Here is a 13,501-nt window from a genome sequence, read left to right as displayed (position 1 = left end):
GGTGAACAGCTGAGAAGAGGAGGCTCCTCCGAGGAAATCTCCCGGGGCGCGCCTAGGAGTGTCCGCTCCGCAGCTGGTCCCTCAGCCGAGCAGAAATCCTCCTGGCTGGCTCGCCAAACTGACGTGCGGAATTAGACTCTATAACTCGAATGTTATAAAGTAGGTATGTTTATTGCGCGCAGATGCACGGGGGATCGCCTCCACAAGCGTGCATACCCGAAGTGACGAACCATCTCACATTTATACAATAAAACAAATGAATATTCAATTAATGCCTATACATATTCGTTACCTAAACCCCGCTTCGTATGTTAATTAGCTTATCAGTCCGTTTCCTGGAATGTGGTGGTCTTGCAGGTTTGTAGGTGATTCATGTTCTTGTGACCATCCAATCTTCTTCAGGTGATTCATGTCCTTGTGACCACCCAATCTTCTCCAGCAAGGAGACTTAGCACTCCCTCCCTCTAGATAGCATTTGAATGTCTCTCATCTTTTCTCATTCTCTTTTAAATAGCCCCTTTGTTAGAGGAGGAGGGACAGGCGTCTCCTCAAAACTGTAGTTGTCACCGCACCCATGACTAGTCACCATACCCACATTCCTTAAGCAGACACATACAATCACAATCCATGTCCATTATCCCCATTTCACACTATTTCTCCATATCAGGAGGATGTGCAATTGTTGGTACCACTGATCGGATGAGAAGAGGCGGGTAGCAATTCTGATGAACAATCTCCTCAAACAGAAGAGATAAATTTCTATCCCATTTCAGGAAGAACTCTGACTCAGTACCTGGTGATACAAGCATTGCTCTGGCAGGCAGTGGGAGTTGAAGGTTTGCCAGTGTTTGTGCATGTTCCACTTACCAGCTCAGACTTATTAAATTGGAAACAATCAGTGGGATCGTATAGAAATAATCCAGATTAAATGTATCAGTTAGGGGAATCAATTGTGCTACATCATAATCCTACCTGAAGTGACATGCAAACACTGTTAAACACACTTTTTACTCCAGAAGAAAAATGATTGGTTTTGGAAAAAGCCAAACAAGAGAATCAGAGGTGAAATGCTAATGATGATCCTGACAGATTTATGCCTAAACCCAATCCAGAATGGGACCCAAATTCTGGTGCTGGGAGGGGAATGATTAAACAGTATCAGCAATTGATTTTATATGGTATACAACATGGGGTCCTGAAATCAAAGAATGTGTCAAAGTTATATGAAGTTAGACAAGGAAATTATGACAATCCCTCAGCATTTTATGAGAGATTGTGTGAGGCAGCTAGAAAGTGGACAGATTTAGATCCTGAAGATGAAACTAATCAGAGAATTGTAAGAAACTATGGACTAGGGTATTGTTTATTAAGATTTATGTTAAGCCCAATGTAAAGATTAGGCAACAAAAGATAAGATAACCGCCAGGTGTCCAGGATGCCGCTTGTGAAAGATAAGATAACAGCCAGGTGTCCAGGATGTCGCTTGTGCATATGAATGAAGGGTCAACACCTCCACTACTTCATGAACACGAAAATAAAAAAAGTATAAAAAGGGACTGTTTGAACTGCTCAGTACGGCAGTTGGCGGAGCGCAGACTCCCCTGCCGTCCAGCGCTGTCTTTGCTTGTATTCTACTTGCTATAATTAATAAAAATTTTAATTGGATTATGATCCGTTGTGGTCTCAATTTATAACAATTCTGGTGCCGTGACTCGGATAAGGAATGGTGGGCTTTGGTCCTCCGGGGAGGCGTCCCGCGACATTTCGCGGCCCCGCGACCAACAGCTTACTCCAACCTTACCGACGAACCTAAATTCTAGAATAATGAGCAAAGGAGAAACCGGTAAAATCCCATAAAATTCTGTGCACGGGAGTCCGGACGAAGACGCAGGATGCGTAAGTATATTGCGAATTTGTTCGCGGGTTTGCCGTTCGGGCGGGATTGGGTTTCCTGGAATATAACGAGTGAGAGGTTCGATATACTGAACCAAGCGAGTGCGGACTCTTAAGTACTGCGTTTCCCATCTCCCGCGAGGGACTGGGCCAGGAACAAGGGGAGCGAGTGAGTGTATGTTTGTGGATATTCCAGAAGATGGGGGCGAAGGGCAGCAAGCCTTCAACTCCCATGGGAAGGGTACCCATTGTACCTAAGAATACCCCTCTGGCATATATCTTAGACAATTGGAGATATTTCCCTGGAACTCTAGGGAAAGATAAGCAGAAGATGATAGAATATTGTACTAAGATATGGGGAGGGAAGAAAATTTCTAAAAATGTCTTTTGGCCAGTCTATGGGTCAGAAGAAGATTGGGTAAGACAGCAATTAAACCTCTGGGTTAATAATAAAAAACCCCTTAACCCGGAGGAGAGTCGATATGCGGAAGTGTGGCTAGAAAGACCGGGAGCTAGACTTTATCCGCTGAATGAAATAAAAACTAAACAAAAGAAAAAGCAGGAAGAGTTAGACGAAACCCTTCTAACCCCCCCTCCTTACATTCCTCCTCCTGCTCCCGCAGAGGTCCCCAGAGCGCCCACTCCCCCACCAGAGTCGGAACAAGGGTCTCCCCCTCTTCCTAGACGCGTAACTAGAAGTCAAAAAGGGGCAGCTCAGATGTACCCCCTAAGGGAAATACCCATGGGGGGACCTCAACCTGTGATCGGATATATTTCCGTACCCCTAAACTCGGCTGACCTACGAGATTTTAAAAGAACCGAGATGGGAAACTTAATTGAGGACCCACTCGGAGTGGCAGAAAGATTAAATCAATTTTTGGGACCAAACCTTTATTCTTGGGATGAGATGCAATCTATCCTTGGTCAATTATTTACTACCGAGGAAAGAGATATGATTAGACGAGCAGGAATGAGACTGTGGGATGCTCAGCATGCCCAGGGACCCCAAGCAGATATTAAATGGCCACTCCAAAGACCTAATTGGGATAATCAGGATCCAGTGCATAGAACTCATATGCAGGACCTGAGAACTATAGTAATTCAGGGGATTAGGGAAGCAGTACCCCGTGGCCAGAATATCAATAAAGCATTTAATGAAATGCAAAAGAAAGATGAAAGCCCTACTGAGTGGCTGGAACGACTGAGGAAAGCCCTTCAGCTGTACTCTGGGGTAAATCCAGACGACCCTTTAGGGCAAGCGCTCCTCAAAACTCAGTTTGTGGCAAAATCATGGGAAGATATCAGAAAGAAGATTGAAAAGTTAGAAGACTGGCAGAATAGAGGGTTGGATGAATTATTGAGGGAAGCTCAGAAAGTCTACGTAAGGCGGGAAGAAGAGAGCAGCAAGCGACAAGTAAAAATGATGGTAGCAGCAGTCAGAGAGGATCGCAAAGGGCGAACTGGTGAACACAGATCTTTTGGAACGAAACAAGGGAACATAGTAGTAAAGAAGGAACAGAGATGTTGTTTTTACTGTGGAAAGAAGGGACATATAAAGAAGAATTGCAGAGAAAGGATCAGGGATGAGGAAATATTGAAAACGGAATAGGAGAGTCAGGGGCTCTATATCTTAGGGGACCGGAGTCATCATGAGCCCTTGATAAAATTAAAAATAGGTCCCCATAAACAAGAGTTCACCTTTTTAGTAGACACTGGGGCTGAAAAATCAACTATTAAGCAAATACCTGAGGGATGTAAAGTTTCCCCTGAAAAAGTACAAGTAATTGGGGCAAAAGGAGAACCCTTTAAAGTAAGCAAAATCAAAAATGTGGTATTCGAAACTGAAAATAAATTTGGAATGGGTGAACTCTTGCTCGTCCCTGAAGCAGAATTTAATCTGTTAGGACGAGATTTAATTGTTGAATTGCAATTAGAAATTAAAGTGAAAAATCAAGAGCTAACAGTGTCTGCTTATCCTTTGACCGTGGATGATCAAAAACAAATTAACCCCGATGTCTGGTACTCTCCAGACACAATTAGTAGACTGGAAATCCCACCGATTAAAATTCAAATTTCCAAACCCCACATACCTGTGAGGGTAAGGCAATATCCTATATCCCTAGAAGGACGGAGAGGATTAAAACCAGAAATTGATCGATTGTTAGCACAAGGAATCTTAGAGCCTTGTATGTCACCCTTTAACACCCCCATTCTGCCTGTAAAGAAACCAAATGGGAAATATCAGCTCGTACATGATTTAAGGGAAATAAACAAAAGAACTATCACCCGGTTCCCTGTAGTAGCAAATCCATACACACTGCCAAGCAAGCTAGGACCCCATAACTCCTGGTATAGTGTGGCTGATTTAAAGGATGCCTTTTGGGCCTGTCCACTGGCAGAAGAATGCCGTGATTATTTTGCCTTTGAATGGGAAGACATAGAGACAGGCCGTAGACAGCAATTGAGATGGACCGTGCTCCCCCAAGGGTTCACTGAGTCCCCTAATCTGTTTGGACAGGCCCTGGAAGAGCTCTTAAAAGAATACCAGGTACAAACGGGAAACGTGCTGTTACAGTATGTAGATGATCTGCTCATAGCAGGGAATAATAAGGAGGATGTAAGGAAAGAAAGCATTCGACTCCTAAACTTTCTTGCACAAAAGGGACTACGGGTATCACAAGAAAAGTTACAATTTGTGGAGGAAAAAGTGAAATACTTGGGGCATTATTTGTTTAACGGCGAGAAGATATTAGATCCAGAGCGCATTAAAGGAATTCTGGAATTACCTATGCCTGTCACTAAGAGGCAAATTCGGCAGGCATTAGGGCTATTTGGGTATTGTAGGCAATGGATAGAGAACTACAGCTTTAAAGTTAAATTCTTATATGAACAACTGTCTAAAGACAAAATGCCCAAGTGGACCCCTCAGGATCAAGAGCAGTTTGCCAGTCTCAAAAGAGAGCTAAGCCAAGCACCGGTTTTAAGCCTACCAGATTTAAAGCGGCCATTCCATTTATTCGTTAACATACATGAAGGAACAGCATTCGGAGTATTAACTCAGGAATGGGCCGGACAAAAGAAACCGGTGGCATACCTATCAAAGCTGTTGGACCCTGTGAGCAGGGGTTGGCCGAGTTGTTTACAAATCATTGTTGCTGCTGCCTTATTACTTGAAGAAACGAATCGTATTACCTTTAATGGAGAAGTTGTCCTATATGCGCCTCATAATATAAGGGGGGTGCTTCAACAAAAAGCAGCAAAATGGCTTACAGATAGCCGACTACTAAAGTATGAGGGAATACTCATAGAATCTCCAAAACTATCCCTAAGGACTATCGGAGCGGTTAACCCTGCAGAATTTCTATACCCAGGGGAAAGTACTGAGTTAGTACATGATTGTCCTCAAACGATTGAACAACAAACACGAATTCGACCAGATCTAGAAGAAGAGGAATTACAACATGGAGAAATATTTTTCATAGATGGGTCATCTCGAATAGTGGAAGAAACAGCCATCCGGACTGCAGAGCGCGGATGGACACATGCCAGTCGCGTTAAGGGACCAGTAAATCCTCCACAGTGGAAGATTGTCAGCTCACCTGGAGACACCAAGCTTGTGTTAAAACGATAAGTAATGATACAAACTGTTTTTCAGTATTTAGCAGATCTACCCTTTGGAATACAGTGCGTTTTAGGATTGATTTTTGCGTTAATAACATCTTTGATTGTATATTATCTGTGGAAAATAGTTAAATGTGGAAAAGAGGTATGTTAAATTTATGCCTGCTCAGTTTGTAACCCTGTTTGAAGCCTTTTGGGCTTGCCCGTTGGAAGTTAATCAACAGAAATTTTGTTATTTAAAAGCCACCTCAACTTCTGCCACCTATACCTCTGACATGAGGGTCAGGTGTGAGAAACCTGACTGTGAGTGTTATCCATTTATATGTTTTAAGTGCAAAAAAGTGTCAGGAAAAATGGTGGACACATTGTAAGAGGGGAACTCCTCCTCGAGGAGTTTGTAGCTCTTGCTATAAAAGCGAGAGGCACCTGACCGATTGGGCCCTAAAACGATTTGGAAACAAATTTCCGGATTGGACTCCTGAACAGTGGTTCTATTTTGCATTCGGGATAAACTCTGAATATTATTGCTATCACCCTCAGGAAAGAGTACCATTTATAATTGATATTGTCACAGTCCAATGTAGACGGGAAGTAAAAGCCGTAGGGTGCAATGAACATATGGTAAAGGCCAAAGCTTGGCCTGCTTATGCTCACCGTTTAACCAAGTGCGAAAGGCATATTCCCACCAGGGACTCCTGCTGCCGAGAAGATGGCAAACCCCGTGGCTGGCTGCAACCCAGTCGACGGGCGAGGCAGAGGAGAACCTACCAGAGGAAAGAGCCTACAACTTGGAATGCGCAAGCGACCCTGGCTGAACTCCCCCGGGACTGGTAAGAGCCTAAAATTTAATAAAAAACAAAACCCTCTCACAGTACCCTTTTTCTTGTGCACCTTTAGCACATTAGTCTTACCCACAATGGCAGGAAATCCACACGAACCTATGGTATGGAAAATATATAACTTACAGGAAACACATGCAATTCAAAATATTACAACTCCAAAGACAGTAAAATTTATTGTACCATTAACTGCAATGATTATTGGAGGACATAAGGATAGAGCAGATCCATGTAGAGCATATTATGTATGTCCTGCATCAAACCCTAGTAAAAGCTATTGTAATCAACCAGGTCAATATTTTTGTGGCTATTGGAGTTGTGAAACCTGGGCTTCTGATTGGACAAGTCCTGGAGACAGATATCTGAAATTTGAATGGGAGCCTAAAGGGTGTAAGCGGCCAAACATTGGGAAGGATGGACATGTTTATGGACATTGTAATTCACCAGAATACTGCAGAAACATTAGTATCGAAGTAAAGAATCCTACAGAAGACTCATGGTTAGGTGGAAAAATTTGGGGAATTAGGTTTTGGGACACAGGGCCAGATAGGGGGAGTATGTTTAAAATAATAAAAGAAAGACTTCCTCATGATCCTTTGCCAATAGGACCAAACCTGGTCCTGAATCCACCCACTTTCTCTGAAGAAAAGGTTGCCCCCGTAATTGTCGTAACCCCTTCTCCAGACTTCCTTTCGGAAACAACTAATGACACTGTGACTGAATTCTCCTTATCCAGGGATCTAGAGTTGTCAGAATCCAAAGACCCCTTATGGAATCTAATGCAAGCCTCTTATCGTGCCCTTAATGAAAGCAAACCAAATTTAACTGAGGAATGCTGGTTATGTTATAATGTTAGACCACCATATTTTGAGGCAATTGGAAAACCAGGTAGGATTCGATGGTCTAATGGTTCAAACCCACGAGAATGCCCATGGGTTGACCAGAGGAACCATACGCAAGGAATTACTATTCAATTAGTAACAGGTCAAGGAAAATGTATAGGTACAGTTCCCGAAAAGTATCAGCCTTTGTGCAACCGAACAGTCACTAACACCAATATAGAGAAACACAAGAATCAAAATGACAAATGGGCTATCCCGACACCAGGAGCTAAATGGGTTTGTTCAGACATCGGAGTAACGCCTTGCCTATCCCTAAACGTGTTTAATCAATCTCAGTTTTGCGTACAGGTGATTATTGTTCCTCGTCTGATCTATCACACCTCTGAGGAGGTGTTACGCCACTTTGAAGGAGACCTGAATAGACAAAAACGAGAGCCAATTACAGTGGTAACCCTAGCTACACTGCTGATAGCGGGCGGAGTCGGAGCAGGTACAGGCATAGCCTCCCTAGTAAAAGGTCAGGAATTACAAAGTTTGCAGATGGCTGTAGATGAGGATTTAGCAAAAATAGAACAATCTATCCAAAATTTAGCCACTTCAGTAAAGTCTCTATCAGAAGTAGTGCTGCAAAATAGAAGAGGATTAGATCTATTGTTCTTAAAGGAAGGAGGGTTATGTGTAGCTCTCAATGAAGAATGTTGTTCTTTTGCTGACCATACAGGAGTAGTCCAGGACACCATGTCTGAACTCCGGAAAAGGTTAGATCAACGTAAGAAAGATCGTGAGGCGGGCAGGCCATGGTATGAAAACTGGTTTAATATCTCACCTTGGCTAACCACTTTGTTGTCTGCTTTAGCAGGACCACTTATTATGTTGATTCTGGGACTTATATTTGGGCCTTGTATATTACGCTATATTTTACACTTTATTAGAGAACGGTTTGACATAGCTAAACTGCTTATTGTAACTACGAGGTCTGGGGCAAAATATAAGAGTGTATCTATTAATGAGGATGAAGATTGTTGCGAATGCGTTATGCCACGTGAAAACTATGCCTATTGTAATTGTGAGGTATTACCTTGTGAGTGTTATGATAAATGTTGGGATTGTGGAAAAAGGTTTGTTCGCAGTGCCGAGAATGAAAGCAGCGTCTAATAAACAATAATAGGATAAAAAGAAAAAGGGGGGATTGTAAGAAACTATGGACTAGGGTATTGTTTATTAAGATTTATGTTAAGCCCAATGTAAAGATTAGGCAACAAAAGATAAGATAACCGCCAGGTGTCCAGGATGCCGCTTGTGAAAGATAAGATAACCGCCAGGTGTCCAGGATGCCGCTTGTGCATATGAATGAAGGGTCAACACCTCCACTACTTCATGAACACGAAAGTAAAAAAAGTATAAAAAGGGACTGTTTGAACTGCTCAGTACGGCAGTTGGCGAAGCGCAGACTCCCCTGCCGTCCAGCGCTGTCTTTGCTCATATTCTACTTGCTGTAATTAATAAAAAATTTTAATTGGATTATGATCCATTGTGGTCTCAATTTATAACAGAATGTATAATAAGTTTTTTATTGGACAATCAGCTTCAGATATAAGAAAAAAGTTACAGAAAATAGAAGAGGTAGGAGGAATGACTAAATGACAGAGAGAGAGACAGAGAGACAGAGACAGAGACAGAGAGACAGAGACAGACAGAGAGAGACACAGACAGACAGAGCCAGACAGCGAGACAGACAGCGAGACAGACAACGTGAGACAGACAGCGACAGCGCGACAGGGAGAGAGACAGAGACAGAGAGACAGACAGAGAGAGAGACTGACCAACCGGCCGAGAGACCGTTAGTTCTGACTCAGCGTAGGCGGAGCCAGGAGTGAAGGCGGATAAACCCTCAAAGGTACAAAAGTAGGCTCCAGGGATCATGGTGAACAGAGTGTGGCATGGAAGTTCGTGCAGGGAAGGCATGCAGGATGGGGGCTGTCCCCCTAATGGCTCAAAGAGGTGAGCTCCGGTAGTGGTCATTGCCACCCCAGAAGAAACCTAGCCATGGTTTCGACTCGGCCAAAAGCCAGCGCCAGAAAGCATGTGGTGACCCAGATGGAGCTCACATGTAAACATGCAGCTGCCCAGGTCACGGGCTGCTGGGAGTGCCTGAGCCTGTCACTGCTACTGGAGGACAGCAGAGATAACACCTGTGTGAGGTGGGACCAGGTAGATGATCAGCTCAGCCTGCTGGCAGAGCTCAAAGAGGAAGTGGAAAGGTTAAGGAGTATCAGAGAGTGTGAGAGGGAGATAGACTGGTGGAGCCACTCCCCCACAAGAAGCAGAGGCTCCCCTACGTACTACAACAGGCAAATGGAGGGGTCCTAAGTGACAGGGAGGAATGGAAACAGGTAAAAGAGGGAACTGGGGTTGTTTAGCCTGGAGAGGCTCAGGAGGGATCTTATTGCTCTCCAAGTTGCACCAGGGGAGGTTTAGATTGGATATTAGGAAAAATGTCTTCACTGAAAGGGTGGTCAAGCATTGGAACAGGCTGCCTGGGGAAGGTGGTGGAATCACCATCCCTAGAAGTGTTTAGAAAAACATGTAGATGTGTTGCTAAGGGACATGGTTTAGTGGTGGCCTTGGCAGTCCTGGGTTAACGGTTGGACTTGATGATCCTAAAAGTCTTTTCCAACCTAAATGATTCTATGATTCTAATAACAATGTATATTTTACAGTATTGGATTTGAAAAGATGCCTTCTTTTGCATACCCCTGGAGGAGGAGAGTCAAAACCTTTTTGCATTTGAGCGGGAAAACCCAGTGATGGGATGAAAAGTTCAACTCTGCTGCACTGTGTTACCCCAGGGATTCAAGAATAACTCTACTTTGGTAATGTATTGGCCAAAGAACTGGAAGATTGGCAAGGTAAGATTTCTTCAATTACCTTGCTTCATTATGTAGATGATATTCTACTGGGAGCCATGACAAAACAGGAATGTCAAGCAGCCACTATTAGCTTACTTAATTTCTTGGGACTTGCTGGGTACAGAGTATCACAGAAAAAAGCACAAATTGTTCAGCTAACTGTAGAATATCTGGGTTTTGAGACTTTGCAGAGTGAGATAAGATTGGGAGCAGAATGAAAAGAGGCAATATGCTGCATAGCCCCTCTGAAATCAAAGAAAGCATTAAGAGTTTTTTAGGAATGGCTGGGTGGTGATGCCTGTGGATGCCAAATTTCAGTTTAATTGCTAAACCATTATATGCTGCTATCAAAGGACCTGAAGAAATTCTTGAATGGACTCCTGAATGTCATAAAAGCTTTGACACTATAAAATTTGAACTTATGAGGGCCCCCACTCTGGGACTGCCGACTTGAGTAAGCCTTTCACTTTATATGTATATGAAAAACATGTGCCCATAGTAGTTCTAACTCAAACTCTTGGAGACTGGAAAAGGCCGGTGGCATACTTCTCTAAGCAACTAGATGAAGTGAGCAAGGGATGGCCAGCATGCCTCAGAACAGTGGCAGCAACAGTCTTATTAATTACAGAAGCTTGAAAATTGTCTTTGGGATAACCCATTATTGGTTTTGTGCCTCATGCCGTTTTGGCAGTATTGGAACAGAAGGGCCATCATTGGTTGTCCCCAGATTGATTCAATATCAGGCATCCTTGATCGAACAAGATGATGTCAATTTGAAGGTGACTTCCATCCTGAATCCTGCAACCCTACTCCCTGTTAATGAAAACAATGAATTGGAACATGACTGTGTACATGTCATAGAACAGGTGTACTCCAGGCGACCAGACCTGAAAGATATACCCTTAGAGGATCTGGACTGGGAGTTGTTCACTGATGTAAGCAGCTTTATGGACAACAGGTAGCAAAAAGCAGGATATGCTGTGGTAACTTTGAAAGATAAAATAGAAATTAAGCCGTTACCTGTCAATACATCAGCTCAGAACGCTGAAATTATTGCATTGACTTGAGCCATAGAACTGTCTGAAGATAAATGAGTAAATACTTATATGGATTCAAAATATGCATTTGGGGTAATGCATGCTCATGGGGCCATTTGGAAAGAACGAGGGCTTTTATTCTCACAAAGAACTGCTATCAAACATGGGAAAGAAATTTTAAGACCTGCATGCAGCTCAAAACCAAAAAGAAGTATCTGTGATTGATTGCAAGGCTCACTTGCAATCACTTCAAAGGAAAAACAGATGTAATTAAGGGGAATCAAAGAACAGATGAAGCTGCAAAAGAAATAACTCTATCAAATTCTATAATAAAAGCCTTGATTCCTATTGAGATTTTAGTATTAAGACAGCCTCCAAATTACTCTGAAAGGGATGATAAATTGGCAAAACTTCTGAATTGTACAAAAACTAAAAATGGATGGTAGACAATAGACACTATATAGATTATAGCTACTACTCCATTAATGAGGGAATTAATAAAGAAAACTCACCAGGAAACCCATATGGGAGCCAAAGCAATAGTGGCAAGCATAAGACGTTATGCTGTAGGGCTGAGAATGCATCAGTTTGCTAATATTATCATGAAACAATGCCTGATTTGTTGCAGAATAATCCAAAAATGCAGAAAAGACTCCCTCCAGTATAAGGGATGAAAATAAGTTGACCTCGTAGAGAAACAAGGCTGAATTGGCAGAACTGTTAGTGTACAGATAAGCTGCCAAATTTAGCGGTGAAACTGCAAGCATGTGAACAGCTCGTAATGAGCAGCTGCTTTGCTACACATAGACAAATTCCCAGGTGCTTTGCTGCACGTAGGCACATTCCAGGGCAGAACTTTGTGTCATGGTTTAACCCCAGCCAGCAACCAAGCAACACACATCCGCTTGCTCACTCCCCCCCACCCGGAGGGGTGGGGAGGAGAATCAGAAAGGAATGTGAAACTCGAGGGTTAAGATATGAACAATTTAATAATTTAAACAGAATAAAAAGGTAAGAACAACAATAATAACAATAACAGTAATAATAATAGTTATAATGGAAAGGTGGGGGAAAAGGATAAAATCCAAAGGAAAAGGGAGAAAGGAAAACAAGCGATGCACAGTACAACTGCTCACCACCTGCTGACCAATGCCCAGGAGTCCCTGAGCAACGATCACCCCAGCTAACTCCCCAAGTTTATATACCAAGCATGACATCCCATGGTATGGAATATCTCTTTGGCTGGTTCAGGTCAGCTGACCTTGCTGCATCCCTTCCCAGTCTCTTGTGCCCCTCCAGACTCTGGCTGGCAGGGCCCAAGGAACTGGAAAGTCCTTGACTTAGTATAAACATCACCCAGCAACAACTAAAAACATCAGTGTGTTATCAACACTGTTCTCACATCAGAGCCAAAACACAGCACTGTACTAACTACTAAGAAGAAAATTAATTCCATCCCAGCCGAAACCAGGACACTTGGGTAGATAAGCAACTGTATATAACCGGCACTTAAGTATGCAATAAAAGATCTCACTTCTTCACTGACTTGGGGTCCATGCCTTCATATGCCACAAATGGCACCCGAACAAGGACTTGAGGGATAAAAACTACAACTCTGGTGGCATAGCCCAATTTATGACTGGGAAGATGATAGGATATTTATCCCTTAAATCCTTCCAGAGCCAAATGAAACGGTAAACTGTTTGCCAAACACCAGCTTATGTAATCATGTTCAATGGGAATTATCAAGTAATTAAGATCTTGGCCCATGAGCTGAACACACCGTGTACATCCTTTGGTGATGATTTCTGATACTAGTTCAATCTGAGTGCTTACTGTCCTCCGTGGTTGTACAGATAAAAATAACCACTCTAAGACATGTAGTGGATCCTGCCAGCACTCATTCCATTGGCCCAACAATCCCATGGGATGATAGTTAGCAATGACAACATATAAACTTATTGGAGTTTCTAAGTCTACATGGTGTACCCTTTTTTGTTGCAGACCATTGGCCACCCTCTCTAGGGCTAAGCTGGCTTCCTTAGTGATCGGGGAGACATTAAATCAGTGTCACCCTTCAACAGATCAAAGAGTTGTTTCAATTGGTCTGTTGTAAGGCCCAAGTATGGCCTTACCCAATTTATGGTCCCTAATAATTTTTGCAAATCATTTAGGGTTCTGACATTTATTCAGAGCTGGATAGACTGTGGCTCAAACGTTTGATCTAGCACTTTAACTCCCAAGTATTTCCACGGGGCTTGTTGTTGAATCTTTTCTGGTGCTATACATAGCCCAAAGGTGGCCAACGACTGCTACAAAAGTGGATACACTTGCTGAAGTTCAGCCTTATTTGCAGCTGA

The sequence above is a fragment of the Falco biarmicus genome, chromosome W (assembly GCF_023638135.1).
Source record: "Falco biarmicus isolate bFalBia1 chromosome W, bFalBia1.pri, whole genome shotgun sequence".
Lineage (NCBI taxonomy): Eukaryota > Metazoa > Chordata > Aves > Falconiformes > Falconidae > Falco > Falco biarmicus.
Note: the sequence above shows the minus strand (reverse complement) of the source record.